Genomic DNA, 15,579 nt, shown 5'->3' on the forward strand with positions numbered 1-15,579 from the left:
CGGACTATATTCTCCCAGTATTTCACAGGCTTATCTACATGTTGTTGGGCAAACGTCACCCTTCCTGAACATGTTTTGTGTTTCAGCAATGGAATCTTGCGTGGGGAGCGTGCATACACGCAATGGAGGTTGAGTGCATTATTATGGTTTTCTTTGAAACAATTTTACCTGCTAATTCCATATCTTTCTGTAGCTCTCCACAGGTCGTACTTGGCTTTTGGACAACTCTTCTGATAATTCTTTTCACTCCTGTGTCTGAAGTCTTGCGGGGAGCACCTGGTCATGTTTCCACTTCCAGATTATGGCCCCAACAGTGCTCACTGGAACCTTCAGTACTTTAAAGATTCTTCTGTAACCAATGTCAGTTTGTTTTGAAACAATAAGGTTGCAAAGGTCTTGAGACAGCTCATTGATTTTTACCCATCATGAGATGTTTCTTATTGTAAAAAATTTGAGTGCAGTCCTGACACTTATTACTGAGAATTCAGCTGGTGTCATGATTTTCTATGGCTTTTTGCACCTCTTCATGTGTTCAATACTTTTTTCCCTGTGTCATTTCTCATGATTACACACAACTTAATTTATGGACATCTATTGTTTAATTTATTTGCCTGTGTGGATTTAATGGGTTGTTACTAACATCTGGGGAGAATTTCATGTCCAAATTCTTGCTGTCAAAAGTGCTAATGAAAATGGAAAAGCACTGAGCTGTAACTTTACACATTTGTTTCTCTACTGAAAATATTGGCCTGTTCTGTCCAGAAATTCTCAAGGATCACTGTGTTAGTGGTAATAAAAATCTTCTAGGGTATGTGCACACGTTCAGGAATTGAAGCAGAAATTTCTTGAGCGTTTTAGCCTCTCCCTGGCAGAATAAAACGCATGCGGATTTACATGCGTTTTTGACGCATTTTTACATGCGGTTTTTGAGTATCAATGAATGATTTTTGGAGCTAAATAAGGTTATTTGGTGGGACATTGCTTTAAGCCCTGGATTACCATAAGAACTGAAGTGATTATATTGGTTCATTTAAATTATTAAAGAATGGGTCTGTTGTATTTCAAGTAAAATGTTTACACTGTGTCTGTGTGTTTCTTTACTTTGGTGTCAATCAGACCTTTTCATGACCAAACAAGAGCTGGGTGTCAGCTAGTCCCATTAACCCAATCTTCATTAGCATTTCTATTCATGTAACTTATGTGGCTGCTGTGAGCTTTTTTTTTTAAGCCTGGGAAGGTGCCATTAGGCAAACATTTCCCTGGCCATTAAGTAAAATCACCAGCTGGTTCATTAGCCACTACGCCCCCCTACCAATTAGCACTCAGCAGTGCTTGGGACACAACTGTTGCGTCCAAAACGCGGTGTTCTAATGCCGCACATTTGTTGTCGGTACATGTGAATCCACCACATATAATGACTCTTCAATTGGTCACAGTCTGCAGCGGAGACTAGTGTCCGCTACAGAAATTGATACGCTGCGGCTGAGTTTAGGTACGTTGCCATGATCAGGAGCCGCTGCAGGTTTGACGCTGCGTGTATATACAGCGTCAAACCCACAGCATCCAGATGTTACAGCATAGTGGATGGGATCTCTAGAATTCCCACGTCCACTACGCGTGCATCAGAGGCTGCGAATCACCCGCGGACACAGACAAGCGGCACGTCTTTCAGGACCGCAGCATGTCAAATTCTCTTGGGGAGTCACTAGTCTGCGCAACAGAAATTTGACCACTAGAAAGTATAGAATGTGGTAAATCCACATGGTTCAGTGAACACATGTGGATTTAGCTGCGTTCAATAGAATGCAACGTTTGGGACGCAGCACAAAGTGTCCAAAACGCTGCTACGTCTGAATTATGGGCACATAGCCTAAAATGGGGGGAAAAAAAAAATGGCGTGGGCTCCTGCGGAAGGGGCCATTAGCCTACAATATTCCATGGCTATTAATATCAGCCCACAGCTGTTTGTTTAGCCTTTACTGGCTAGATTACAGGGGGACCCCAGAAAAAAATTGACGTGGGGTCCCGCTATAAAATCTAACAAGCAAAGGCTAAATTAGACAGCTGCGGGCTGATATTAATAGCCATGGAAGGGGCCATGAATACTAGCCCCTCCACAGCTATTAATAACACCCTCCCAGCAGTCCTAGAAATGGTGCATCCATAAGATGTGCCAAAACTGGTGCTTAGCCTCGCTCTTCCCACTGACCTGTAGCGGTGGCAATGGTATTGGGTTCACGTCAGCCTTGTATTGGCGGCTGACGTGAAGCCCAGGTTAGTAATGGAGGGCGTCTATAAGACAACCCCATTACTGACTGCGTGGTAAAATGGTCGCTGCTTCTTCAATAAAAGACACGGCCAGAATAAAGTATTTTAATAAAATAAAACACAAACTGCTCTACAATTTTTTTTTCTATAACACTCCTCCACGAAGCCCTCGATCTCCTGATAAAAACGTAAAAAAACAAAACCATATTCCTCACCTGTCCGCTGTCAATGACGCAGTCCACGTAACGCCAAGTGTCTCACGACGATCCGGGTCAATTCTACAGCTGTGACATCAGAAATCACTGATGTCAGTTATAGAACACAGCACTGTATACTGACAGGGGTGTAAAATCACCCCCTGTCAGGATACAGTATGCAGGAGGTCACTGGGGTTCATCAGCTGAGGAGTTCTGGTGAGCTAGAGACTGTGGGAACATTCCTGTGAATGTCCCCACAGTGAGCATCATCTGATGGTTACGCGACCATCAGCTGACTGCGGACGTCACCAATCAGGTGATTAGTGACGTCACCGCAGGTCCTGGCAGTACACTGCGTGGTGTGAGCCTGCGCCCTGCAGTGTATCACTAGCTGTCGAGGACAGAGCATTGCCGTCGGGGACCAGGAGGACACCGGGGGCTACCGGACAGGGGAGTATAAGGTTTTTATTTTATTTTTTTTTATTTTTTTTAACTACCGTGGGCTGGAAAGAGCAGACTGCTGCTTCTTCCATCCATGCTGCTCTCGCTGTTATCAGCCAGAGCAGCGGTCGGATGAGAGGAGTAGCAGTCTCCTCTCCTGACCCGGGTACCACTGATTTTGTGCCAATTGATGCACTGAATCGCAGCAAACACGCTTGTATAATATCTATACATGTGGATTTGCTGCGCTTTTTAATGAAAGTAAATGGACGTGAATTCGCCGATGAATTGCTCCTGAATTGGTTATGCTGCAGTTTTTACAGCAATGATAATCCAGAGTGGAATTTACCACATCATGTGCACAGCACATGCGGATTATCATTGCTATACATGGCAGATCTATTACCAAGCGGTTTTAATGCATTTCTGCGGTGAAAAAGCGCTGTGGAAATGCATTAAAACCGCATCATGTGCACTCAGCCTTATAAGAGTTGTATGGGGGTGTAAACTTTTTTTTTTTCACAAAATACTCATACAGGTCCCTCACCAACGTCTTCTACTTGCAGTAATGACATCCTTTTACTGAAACTTGTGATCACTGCAGCCAGTCATTGGCTTTAGATCACTGCTACAGCGTTCATGTGCAGCAAGTAGAGACTATTGGGGGGGCTTTGCTGCATTGGAAACAGTGATTTATTGAATTTTGTACAAGCAGTGATAAGACCAAACAAGAGAGTCAAATGATTGATCATATATTGATATTTCAATTGTCACTTGGCAATCTTAGTTACGATTGAGAGATCTATGAGAACTAACCTTTGAGGTTTAAAATGGGAAACTGAGATGAAAGGGAAATTTTTTTATTTTTTTTTTAACATTGTCTGTCAAGGTCTGAAAAAAAACATGTACCTTGGGAAATTACATCAGAATTGTACAGGGGCGGGGGGAAAAAACACGCCCTCACGGTACGGAAAGTATTCAGACCCCTTTTATATTTTTTACTGTTTCATTGCAGACATTTGGTAAATTCTAAAAAATTCATTTTTTTTTTCTCATTAAAGTACACTCTGCACCCCATCTTGACTGAAAAAAAAACAAGTGTAGAAATTTTTGCTAATTTATTTAAAAAAAAAAAACTGAAATATTACATGGTCATAAGACCCTTTGCTCAAACACTCATATTTAAGTCACATGCTGTCCATTTCCTTGTGATGGTTCTACTCCTTCATTGGAGTCCAGCTGTGTTTAATTAAACTGATAGGACTTGATTTGGAAAGACACACACCTGTCTATATAAGACCTCACCGCTCACAGTGCATGTCAGACCAAATGCGAATCATGAGCTCAAAGGAACTGCCCAAGGAGCTCAGAGACAGAATTGTGGCAAGGCACAGATCTGGCCAAGGTTACAAAAGAATTTCTGCATTACTCAAGGTTCCTAAGAGCACAGTGTTCTCCATGATCCTTAAATGGAAGAAGTTTGGGACCACCAGAAGTCTTCCTAGACCTGGCTGTCCAGTTAAACTGAGCAACTGTGGGAGAAGAGCCTTGGTGAGAGAGGTAAAGAAGAACCCCAAGATCACTGTGGCTAAGCTCCAGAGATGCAGCAGGGAGATGGGAGAAAGTTCCACAAAGTCAACCATCACTGCAGCCCTCCACCAGTAGGGCTTTTATGGCAGAGTGGCCCGATGGAAGCCTCTCTTCAGTGCAAGACATATGAAAGCCCGCATAGAGTTTGTGCAAAAACAAATGAAGAAATAAGATTCACTGGTCTGATAAGTCGAAGATAGAACGTTTGGTGATAATTCTAAGTGGTATGTGTGGAGAAAACCAGGCACTGCTCATCACCTGCACAATACAATCCCAACAGTGAAACATACATGCTATGTGGGTGTTTTTCAACTGCAGGGACAGGACGATTGGTTGCAATTGAAGGAAACCTAGATGTGGCCAAGAGATATCCTGGATGAAAACCTCTTCCAGAGTACTCTGGACCTCAGACTTGGCCAAAGGTTTACCTTCCAACAAAACAATGACCCTAAGCACACAGCTAAAATTAACAAAGGAGTGGCTTCAGAACAACTCTGACCATTCTTGACTGGCCCAGCCAGAGCCCTGACCTGAAACCAATTGAGCATCTCTGGAGAGACCTGAAAATGGCTGTCCACCAACGTTCACCATCCAACCTGACGGAACTGGAGAGGATCTGCAAGGAAGAATGGCAGAGGATCCCCAAATCCAGGTATGAAAAATTTGTTGCATCATTCCCAAGAAGACTCATGGCTGTACTAGCTCAAAAGGGTGTTTTAATCAATACTGAGCAAAGGGTCTGAATACTTATGACAATGTGATATTTCAGTTTTTCTTTTTAATAAATTTGCAAAAATTTCTACATTTCTAGGTTTTTTCTGTCAAGATGGGGTGCAGAGTGTACTTTAATGAGGAAAAAATGAACTTTTAAGAATTTACCAAATGGCTGCAATGAAACCGTGAAAAATGTAAAGGGGTCTGAATACTATCCGTACCCACTGTGTGTATATATTTATACAAAAATGCTGCTCTATACCTTAGGCTATGTTCACACGTAGCGGTTTTGCACTTTTGCATTGCTTTCAGTGGTGAAAAATACATTTAAATGTCATTTTAACATTTTACAACCTTATCTGGCCATGTGGTGTGTGAGGCATGATCGGACACATCCTGTTTCATTTATGATGGAGGGACTCTGAAAGTCACAAAGCCTATTTTTATAGGACCATCAGGCGGCCCTTACTATTCTTAAAGGGCCAGCGGTCGGCCCTTGCTATTGTTAGAGAGCCATCAGCCCATGGGCATATCTACCGTGGGGCAGGGGGGGGCAGCTGCCCCCCCCCCCCAGAAGCAGGCACGCAAGCCGCACACCAGGGTCGGCGTCAGCACCCGGGCAAATGCCGGGGCCCTGAGCAGGCGGGGGGGGGGGGGGGGGCCCTCACCGTCAGCGCCCGCTCCCCCCTCTTGCTCAGGGCCCCGGCACAATACTTACCCCTCCCCGTGCCTCCGCAGCAGCTCCTGCATCCTCTGCGGCTGCTGCACTGTGACGTCTCAGGTCAGAGGGCGCGGTGATGTCTTTACACCGCGCTCTCTCCTGAGCAGTCACAGCGCAGAGCGGGATGAGGCCGGCGACGCTGGAGTCCGGAGCAGCGGCAGCAGGTGAGATGTGAGGTGAGTTTTTGATTTTTTTTTTTTTTTTATTATTATATGGAGGCCTGTGGCAATATAAGGGAGGGGGGTGAGGTGGGGGGGTGTGACATCCTGCATGGGGCATTATGAGCTGGGGGGGTGTGACATCCTGCATGGGGCATTATGAGGTGGGGGGGTGTGACATCCTGCATGGGGCATTATGAGGTGGGGGGGTGTGACATCCTGCATGGGGCATTATGAGGTGGGGGGTGTGACATCCTGCATGGGGCATTATGAGGTGGGGGGGTGTGACATCCTGCATGGGGCATTATGAGGTGGGGGGGTGTGACATCCTGCATGGGGCATTATGAGGTGGGGGGGTGTGACATCCTGCATGGGGCATTATGAGGTGGGGGGGTGTGACATCCTGCATGGGGCATTATGAGGTGGGGGGTGTGACATCCTGCATGGGGCATTATGAGGTGGGGGGGTGTGACATCCTGCATGGGGCATTATGAGGTGGGGGGGGTGTGACATCCTGCATGGGGCATTATGAGGTGGGGGGGTGTGACATCCTGCATGGGGCATTATGAGGTGGGGGGGTGTGACATCCTGCATGGGGCATTATGAGGTGGGGGTGTGTGACATCCTGCATGGGGCATTATAAGGGGGGGGTGACATCCTGCATGGGGCATTATGAGGTGGGGGGGTGTGACATCCTGCATGGGGCATTATAAGGGGGGGGTGACATCCTGCATGGGGCATTATGAGGTGGGGGGGTGTGACATCCTGCATGGGGCATTATGAGGTGGGGGGGTGTGACATCCTGCATGGGGCATTATAAGGGGGGGGTGACATCCTGCATGGGGCATTATGAGGTGGGGGGGTGTGACATCCTGCATGGGGCATTATGAGGTGGGGGGGGGTGACATCCTGCATGGGGCATTATAAGGGGGGGGGTGACATCCTGCATGGGGCATTATGAGGTGGGGGGGTGTGACATCCTGCATGGGGCATTATGAGGTGGGGGGGTGTGACATCCTGCATGGGGCATTATGAGGTGGGGGGGTGTGACATCCTGCATGGGGCATTATGAGGGGGGTGACATCCTGCATGGGGCATTATGAGGTGGGGGGGTGTGACATCCTGCATGGGGCATTATGAGGGGGGGTGACATCCTGCATGGGGCATTATGAGGGGGGGTGACATCCTGCATGGGGCATTATAAGGGGGGGATGACATCCCGCATGGGGCATTATAAGGGGGGGGTGACATCCCGCATGGGGCATTATAAGGAGGGGGAGTGACATCCTGCATGGGGCATTATAAGGAGGGGGGGTGACATCCTGCATGGGGCATTATAAGGGGGGGGTGACATCCTGCATGGGGCATTATAAGGGGGGGGTGACATCCTGCATGGGGCATTATAAGGGGGGGTGACATCCTGCATGGGGCATTATGTGTGGGGAACAGCCTGCATGGAGTGTTATATGGGGGCCAGTATTCTGTATGGAGCGTTATATGGGGGCCAGTATTCTGTATGGAGGTTTACATGGGGGCCAGTATTCTGTATGGAGGTTTACATGGGGGCCAGTATCCTGTATGGTGCGTTATATGGGGGCCAGTATTCTGTATGAAGCGTTATATGGGGGCCAGTATCCTGCCTGGAGCGTTATATGGGGGCCAGTATCCTGCCTGGAGCGTTATATGAGGGCCAGTATTCTGTATGGAGCGTTATATGGGGGCCAGTATCCTGTATGGAGCGTTATATGGGGGCCAGTATTCTGTATGGAGCGTTATATGGAGGCCAGTATCCTGTATGGAGCGTTATATGGGGACCAGTATCCTGTATGGGGCATTTTATGGCAGCCAGTATACTGTGTGGAGCGATTCGCCGGTTTCTGAGCTATTGTGGAATTTACAATAGATATCACTCATGTAATGTAAGAAGTGAAATCTTTTCATTGTACTCTATATATATATATATATATATATATATATATATATATATATATATATATATATATAATTTCTCTTCGGTATCTGTGACTATGGCTTGCCCCCTCCCCCCTAGTTTTGATCATGGGTACGCCCATGCATCAGCCAGCTATGCTTTGTTCCCATTATTAACAAGTTGGTCTCCTATACTGTTATTCCGTATGCAGTGACTGCAAGGGCTGCCAAAAATTTGGACGCAACCCAAAATCCCTTTGAAAAAACATAGAGGAGGGCCTCAGTAAAAAAAAAAATGTTCTCATTATTAAGGAGTGGGTCTCCTCTAGTGGTAATGCCCATGCAGTGACTGCAAGGGCTGCCAAAATTTGGGAAAAACCCCAATACCAATTTAAAGACACATAGAGGTGGGCCTCAGTAACATCATGTTTCCATTAGAAAGGAGCGGTTCTGCTATAAAGGTATAGGGTATGCAGTGAGTACAACGGCTGCCAGAATTTCGGAAAAACACCAATACCAATTTAAAGACTCGCAGAGCTGGGTCTCAGTAACAACATGTTCCCGTTGGAAAGGAGCAGTTCTGTTATACAGTTATAGGGAATGCAGTGACTGCAACAGCTGCTAAAAATTTGGAGGCACTCCAATGCCCCTTGCAAGAGACGTAGAGGTCGGAGGGCCTCATGAAAAAAATGTTCCCTATATTAGGAAGTGGGTCTCCTATACTGTTTGCCTATGTAGTGAATGCAATGGCTGCCAAAGAATTGGAGGGTACTCCAATACCCATTGCAAGAGATGTAGATACAGTTGTGCTCAAAAGTTTACATACCCCGGCAGAATTTTTCCTTTCTTGGCCTTTTTTCAAGAGAATATGAATGATAACAAAAAACGTTTTCTCCACTCATGGTTATTGGTTAGGTGAAGCCATTTATTGTCAAACTACTGTGTTTTATCTTTTTAAATCTGAATGACAACCAAAAACATCCAAATGACCCTGATCAAAAGTTCACATACCCCAGTTCTTAATACCGTGTATTGCCCCCTCTAACATCAATGACAGCTTGAAGTCTTTTGTGGTAGTTTTGGATGAGGTTCTTTATTTTCTCATCGTAAAGCTGCTCATTCTTCTTGGCAAAAAGTCTCCAGTTCCTGTAAATTCCTGGGCTGTCTAGCATAAACTGCGCGCTTGACATCTCCCCAGAGTGGCTCAATGATATTGAGGTGAGGAGACTGAGATGACCACTCCAGAACCTTCACTTTGTTCTGCTGTAGCCAGTGACAAGTCGACTTGGCCTTGTGTTTTGGATCGTTGTCATGTTGGAACGTCCAAGTACGTCCCATGCACAGCTTCCGGGCTGATGAGTGCAAATTTGCCTCCAGTATTTGATGAGAATGTGTTGCATTAATCTTTCCTTCAACTTTTACCAAGTTTCCTGTGCCTTTTGTAGCTCACACATCCACAAAACATCACACATTGTGCATCTTGAAACAGCCACACCGCTAGTTTTCAGAGTCCTGAATTTCAGCTTATGTTATTGGTGGATTTTTCTTTGCATCCCGAACAATTTTCCTAGCAGTTGTGGCCGAAATGTTTGTTGGTCTACATAACCGTGGTTTGGTTTTTACAGAATCCCTGATTTTCCATTTGTTAATCACAGTTTGAACGCTGCTGATTGGCATTATCAATTCCTTGGATATTTTTTGTATCCCTTTCCTGTTGTACAGTTCAATTACCTTTTCCTGTAGATCCGTTGACAATTCTTTTGCTTTCCCCATGACTCACAATCCAGAAACGTCAGTGGCTGGATGAAAGATGCAAGAGTCTGTCTGGATCCCAGAAACTCACTCGGCTTTTATGCATACACATTGATTACAAGCAATCAGGTCACAGGTGACCTGTTCATTTTTACAAGAGTCAGCCTGTCAGCATTTTCAGTTGACAGGCGGATGCGCCTATCATTTATAATTCCCCTGGCGGCACTAAAAACCCGCTCTGACAAAACGCTAGCGGCAGGGCAGGCCGGGACCTCCAAGGCGTAGAGAGCCAGTTCATGCCACGTGTCCAGCTTGGATACCCAATAATTATAAGGCACAGAGGAATCACGGAGGACGTTGGTACGGTTTGAAACGTACTCCTTCAGCATCTTCCCAAACTTTTCCCTCCTTGTGAGACTACCCCGCCCTTCAGGGCTTGTGCGATGGTAGAGTCTGGGAAAACTGTCCCAGAAGTTTGACAGTGTTCCCCTGCCTCTGCTGGATCGGATTTGTGTCTCTCTCCCCTGTAATCCTTGATTGTCCAGTGAACTGTGACCTCTGCCGCCAGCGTTTTCAGATGGGAATTATTTTAATAATTCCGCAACAAGGATCTTCTGGTACTGCCCAATTTTAGCTGACCTGTCCGTCGCAGGAATAAGAGATAGAAAGTTCTCCTTGGAGCATGGGTCTAAAAGTGTCACCAACCAGTAATGACTGTCACCCAAAATTTTGAGACCGCGATGCTCACGGGAAAGGCAGCGTAACATAAACTCAGCCATGTGTGCCAGACTACTAACAGGCAAGACTTTCATGTCCTCACCAAGAGGACGACTGACCATGCTCTCCTCAGGCCATCCTCGCTGAACAGGCGGTATGACAGTTGTGCTGATAGTATAGTCTATAGTGCAGGAAACTAGCTCCTGTTCTTCCTCCTCCTCTTCTTCCTCATTGTCACGTTGGGATGAAATGAGGCTGGGCTGTATGGAATCACCCTGTATGATTCCTTGCTCCATCTCATCGTGTTCCGCCAGCAATGCCTCCTCTTTAATTGTGAGTATAGCGTTTCAGAAGACAGAGAAGCGGGATGGTGATGCTATGGCGTCATCGCCGTTCACCATCTTGGTAGAGTCCTAATGTGAATGGCTTCACTGACACACTGAAACAAACTGTAAATGGAGGACAGAAATGGCTGAATTTGGAGCTCAGTTATATGTGATACGTCTGATGGACAACCACGGTTTTAAATAGCGGCCCTGTAGTTTACTATTCTTCACAGCGACCTTGTGTGAATAGCTTCACTGACACACGGCAACAAAATGTAAATGGAGGCCAATATTTTCCACGTTCACTACAAATTTCTGGATTTTTATCGCTGTAATCTGTAATAAGATCTTGCTGTATTCTGCAGTGCTAACAAGCAAATGGAGCAAGAAATGGTGTACTCCGGATTGCTTTTTAAGCAAATAATCAGGATTAAGATCCCCCCCCCAAAAAATAGCCCTTGCCCCTGATATCTGGGTCTATGTCTACAAATATCCGTAACAGCAGCAGCAGACAGAACGGGCAGTGGACCCTCTTGTGTTGTATTCACTGTCACGAACCCTGCCTTCCTAACTCCTGCTATCACCACTCAATATATGCAGCTGGATTAGTCCTCAGTAGGACTGTTAGTTTAAATGGATATATAGCTGTGGAATACCTCACTAAAACAAGCTCCAATACTATCCTCACTCAGCAGCACCTCTCCATACACTGCCTGTTTCCGGGGTAGACTGTGACGAGCCTAGCGTCACCGGGTCTTAAAAAGACCCGATGATGCTATGCGGCCAGCCAATCACTGTAATGCCACAACCAACATGGCTACGGCATTTCAGTGCATGGCAGGCAATTCCTGCATGTTCATTGGCTCTCTAAAGAGCGCCAAACATGCAGGGCGGGGAACAGAGCTCCCGTGAAGCAACCCCAGAATACTTGCCAAGGGCCGAGCATGTCAAACACAGTGATGCTCGGGCGAGTACAGAGTAGTGGCGAGCATGTTCGCTCATCACTAACCACCATATATGGACCAGCGTATCTTCACTTGTTCCACAACGCCAACATAAACTTGATGTGCCCGGATACCACTTGTGTAGAACCTAGGGAACTCAATATCACCTGGAGACTATTTCATAGTTAGTCTCCTGTGCTTTGGTTGCAATGATAGATTTGTGTGATAAGTGAAAACACCTATTCCATTGGTCATTCGTAAATTTTAAGTTTAGTTCAGATTCCCAGGCTCTACAAAAATGAGGGAGGGTCTCCAATTCTGGAGCTGGAAGTTGTTTATAAAGAATTGAAAAAGCATTATCTGTTTTAGCAGAAGCAATACATAATCTTTCGAATGCTGAAAGTGGGCGGACACGTTCGAGGTTGTTGTCTGTCCGTTCGACTATCTGTCGGCTAGGCGCTCTGTCTCGAATCTTTAAAGGTTCGCTCATTTCCAGTCTGGAGGGGTCTAAAAATTTATATTGTAGAATATACAGTATAATTGATTTTCCACCACAGGAAGCAGAGATAGAAAGTACTCCTTGTAGCGTGGGTCTAGTAGGGTGACCAGCCAGTAATTACTGTTGCCCAAAATGCGTACAGCGTGAGGGTCACGGGAAAGGCAGCAGAACATAAACTCAGCCATGTGTGCCAGACTGCCAACAGCCAAGACTTCCCTGTCCCCACAAAGAGGACTACTGTCCTTGTTCTCCTCCTCATCCTACTCCTGGTCCTCATCTTCCCTCTCCTCCCCCTCTTCAGGCAAGATGGGATGAAGGTGGTGTGCGTAGTACCATCTGTAGCGCAGGAAACCAGCTCCTGTTCCTCCTCATCACCCAATCCACGTTGAGAAGATGAGATGAGGCTGGGCTGTGTAGCCATCACCCTGTATAGTTTTTTGCTCCATCTCATCTTGCACCGCCTGCAAAGCCTCCTCTTTAATTGTGAGCAGCGAGTGTTTCAGTAGACAGAAGCGGGATGGTGACGCTGATTATGTCATCACCGCTCACCATCTTTGCGGAGTCTTCAAAGTTTTGGATAACTGCACAGATATCAGACATCCATGCCCACTCATCAGCTCATACATATGTGCAGAGGTTGACCTGAATACCGACGGGTGTGTTGATGCTGGTACTGAACAACTGCCCTCTGCTGCTCACAAAGCCTTGCCAACATATGCAAGGTTGAGTTCCAACGTGTCGTGACATCACATCGCACACCAGTCGGTGAGCTGGAAGCTGCAAACGCTGAAGCACTGCCAGGGTAGCGGAAGCTGTAGCTGACTTGCGGAAATGGGAACACGCGGCGTACTTTCACAAACAGCTCAGGCAGATCAGGGTAGGTTTTGAGAAACCGCTGAACCACTAAGTTGAGCACGTGGGCCAGGCATGGTACGTGTGCAAGGTTGCCAAGCTTCAGAGTCGCCACCAGGTTATGGCCATTGTCACACACGACCATGCCTGGTTGTAGGTTCAGGGTGAGAGCCACAGATCTGTCTGCTCTGTTACAGCTTTGAACAAAAGCAGCAGTGTGCGGTTTGTAACCTAAGCAGATTAGCTTCAGCAGAGCCTGTTGCCGCTTGGCCGAGGCAGTGCTTCCAGCTTGCGGCTGATGACGTTCCTGAGATGGTGAGGAGGAGGAAGTGCAGGAACTGCTGTAGAAGGTGGGGGCAGCCCTTATTGAACCAGGGCCCGCAATCATCGGTGTCGGTAGCACGTGTTTGTCCCAGGGTCTGACTGGGTCCCGATTCACACAAAATTCATCCATTGTGCCATCAGGGAAATGTAACATCCCTGGCCACACCTTACTTGTGTAAGGTGGGGACGGCACACCAGGAGAAATAGTGGCGGCTGGGGACCGAATACCAAGGGACGGCCGGCGCCATGAGATTGCGGAAAGCTTCCATCTCCACAAGCCTAAAAGGCAACATTTCCAGTGCAAGCAGTCTGGAAATGTGGCAGTGTAGTATTGTGACTTGTGGGTGGCTGCGTAATTGCGCTTGCATCCAAGGACTGAGGTAGGGAAAACTAAACGCTGAGCTGGGACATGGACGTGGTTACGGACGGTGGTTGCAAGTGTGCAACGAAAGTTGAAGGGTGAGAGGCATCTTTGCCTGCGTCATGGACCAGGGATTGGCGTGCACATACAACAGTGGTAAGAGGCAGTGGAGTCACCCACAGCCACTGTTTCTGGACCCTGACTTTCGGCCCAACTAGTCGGTGGCTTTGTGGTCATGTGCCTGAGCATGCTGGTGGTGGTCAGGCTGGTAGTTTTGCTGGCATAAGAAATGTTGCAAATGTCCTTTTTTGGCTTAAACGGACAGTCTTTAAAAAAGCGCCAGACTCGGGAAGACCTAACAGTTGGACTGGTAACTTCCCTTGTGTTGGAGTTCTGGGGAAAAGTCCGGTTTGTGTCTGTGGCCATATCACTACCTCTTCTTGCCTGTTGTGGTGCTACAGATCCCACCCCCTCTGCGCTGCTGTCCTTGATCTGCGTGTAACCTTTCCAGGTTGGGTCAGTGACTTCATCGTTCATTACCTAGTCTTTCACATCTGCACCCTAGTCCTCCTCCTGCCTTCTTGTGACCGTGGCTGCTCAAATATTTGGGCATCGCTACATGCGATCTCATGTCCCTCTTGAAGCGGGCAGGGCAGGAGGCCAGAATCTATAACTGGAAATGTGAACAGCTCTTCAGAGTGTCCAATTGTGGGATCACTTGTCTCTGGGCACTCGGCATGGTGGGAGGAAGGAGGATCAGGGTGAGGATTATGTGGTTCAGACTCACGGCTACTGAGACTGGACCATGCGGAAGAAAAAGGTGGTGGTGGCAACTGACTGGAAGCATTATCTGCTATCCAACCAACAACCTTTTCACACTGGTCTGTCTTAAAGAGTGGTGTTCCTCGCCCCCCATAAAAAGTGGGACAGGAAGCTACGTCAACATGATGTGGGTGTCTGTTGTGCTTCCTCACAGGCACAGTTTCACCTTGCCCCCGACCTCAACCTCTGTGTGCACCATCAGCATCACGTACATTTCCCTGTCCCTAACCACGTGCCTTGCCCATTTTAAATGGAGTATAATATTTTGCAGGTTCAACAAAATTTCACGATTATTACCGCAGTAATATTTGACCACCTCACTTGGAGACGTTTCTCTGCAATAGCAGTATAGCGATGCTATTGGTTAGTGGCCAAGTCTGGATGGATTTTTTGAATGCACAATTGGCGCACTTTAAATGGAGTATAATATTTCGCAGCTTCCAAAAAATTTCAGGATTATTACTGCAGTAATATTTGACCATCTGAGATGGATACGTTTCACTGCTTGCACTATATAGCAATGCTATTCAAATCAATAAGGTCTGGCTGTATGCTGTTAAACAAATGGACCATTATAAATGGTGTATTATATTGCTTTTCACAAAAATTATCAGGATTAAGAGCAAAAAGAGTATTACTGTCCCTGATATCTAGGGCTATTGATCGGAGTTCCAGCAGCAGAAAGAACATGCAATGAACCCTATCCTGTACTACGCTCTCTCCACAAACTCTGCCTAGCTACTGCTAACAGCAGTATTAATATTCATCAGAATGAGCCCTTACGAGGGCTGTTGGTGCAGATGAAATAAATAAGTGGTGTGGGATCCCTGCCTAAACGCTGGTAAAATTCTCTCCCTACTCTGCCTGTTTCCAGGGTAGACTGTGACGAGCATAGGGTACCAGGCCTTATATAGACCCGTTGATGCTATGCGGCCAGCCAATCACTGTACTACCACTACCAACA

Source organism: Phyllobates terribilis, unplaced genomic scaffold (assembly GCF_046119375.1).
Source record: "Phyllobates terribilis strain yellow unplaced genomic scaffold, ASM4611937v1 Scaffold_2__4_contigs__length_985480577, whole genome shotgun sequence".
Lineage (NCBI taxonomy): Eukaryota > Metazoa > Chordata > Amphibia > Anura > Dendrobatidae > Phyllobates > Phyllobates terribilis.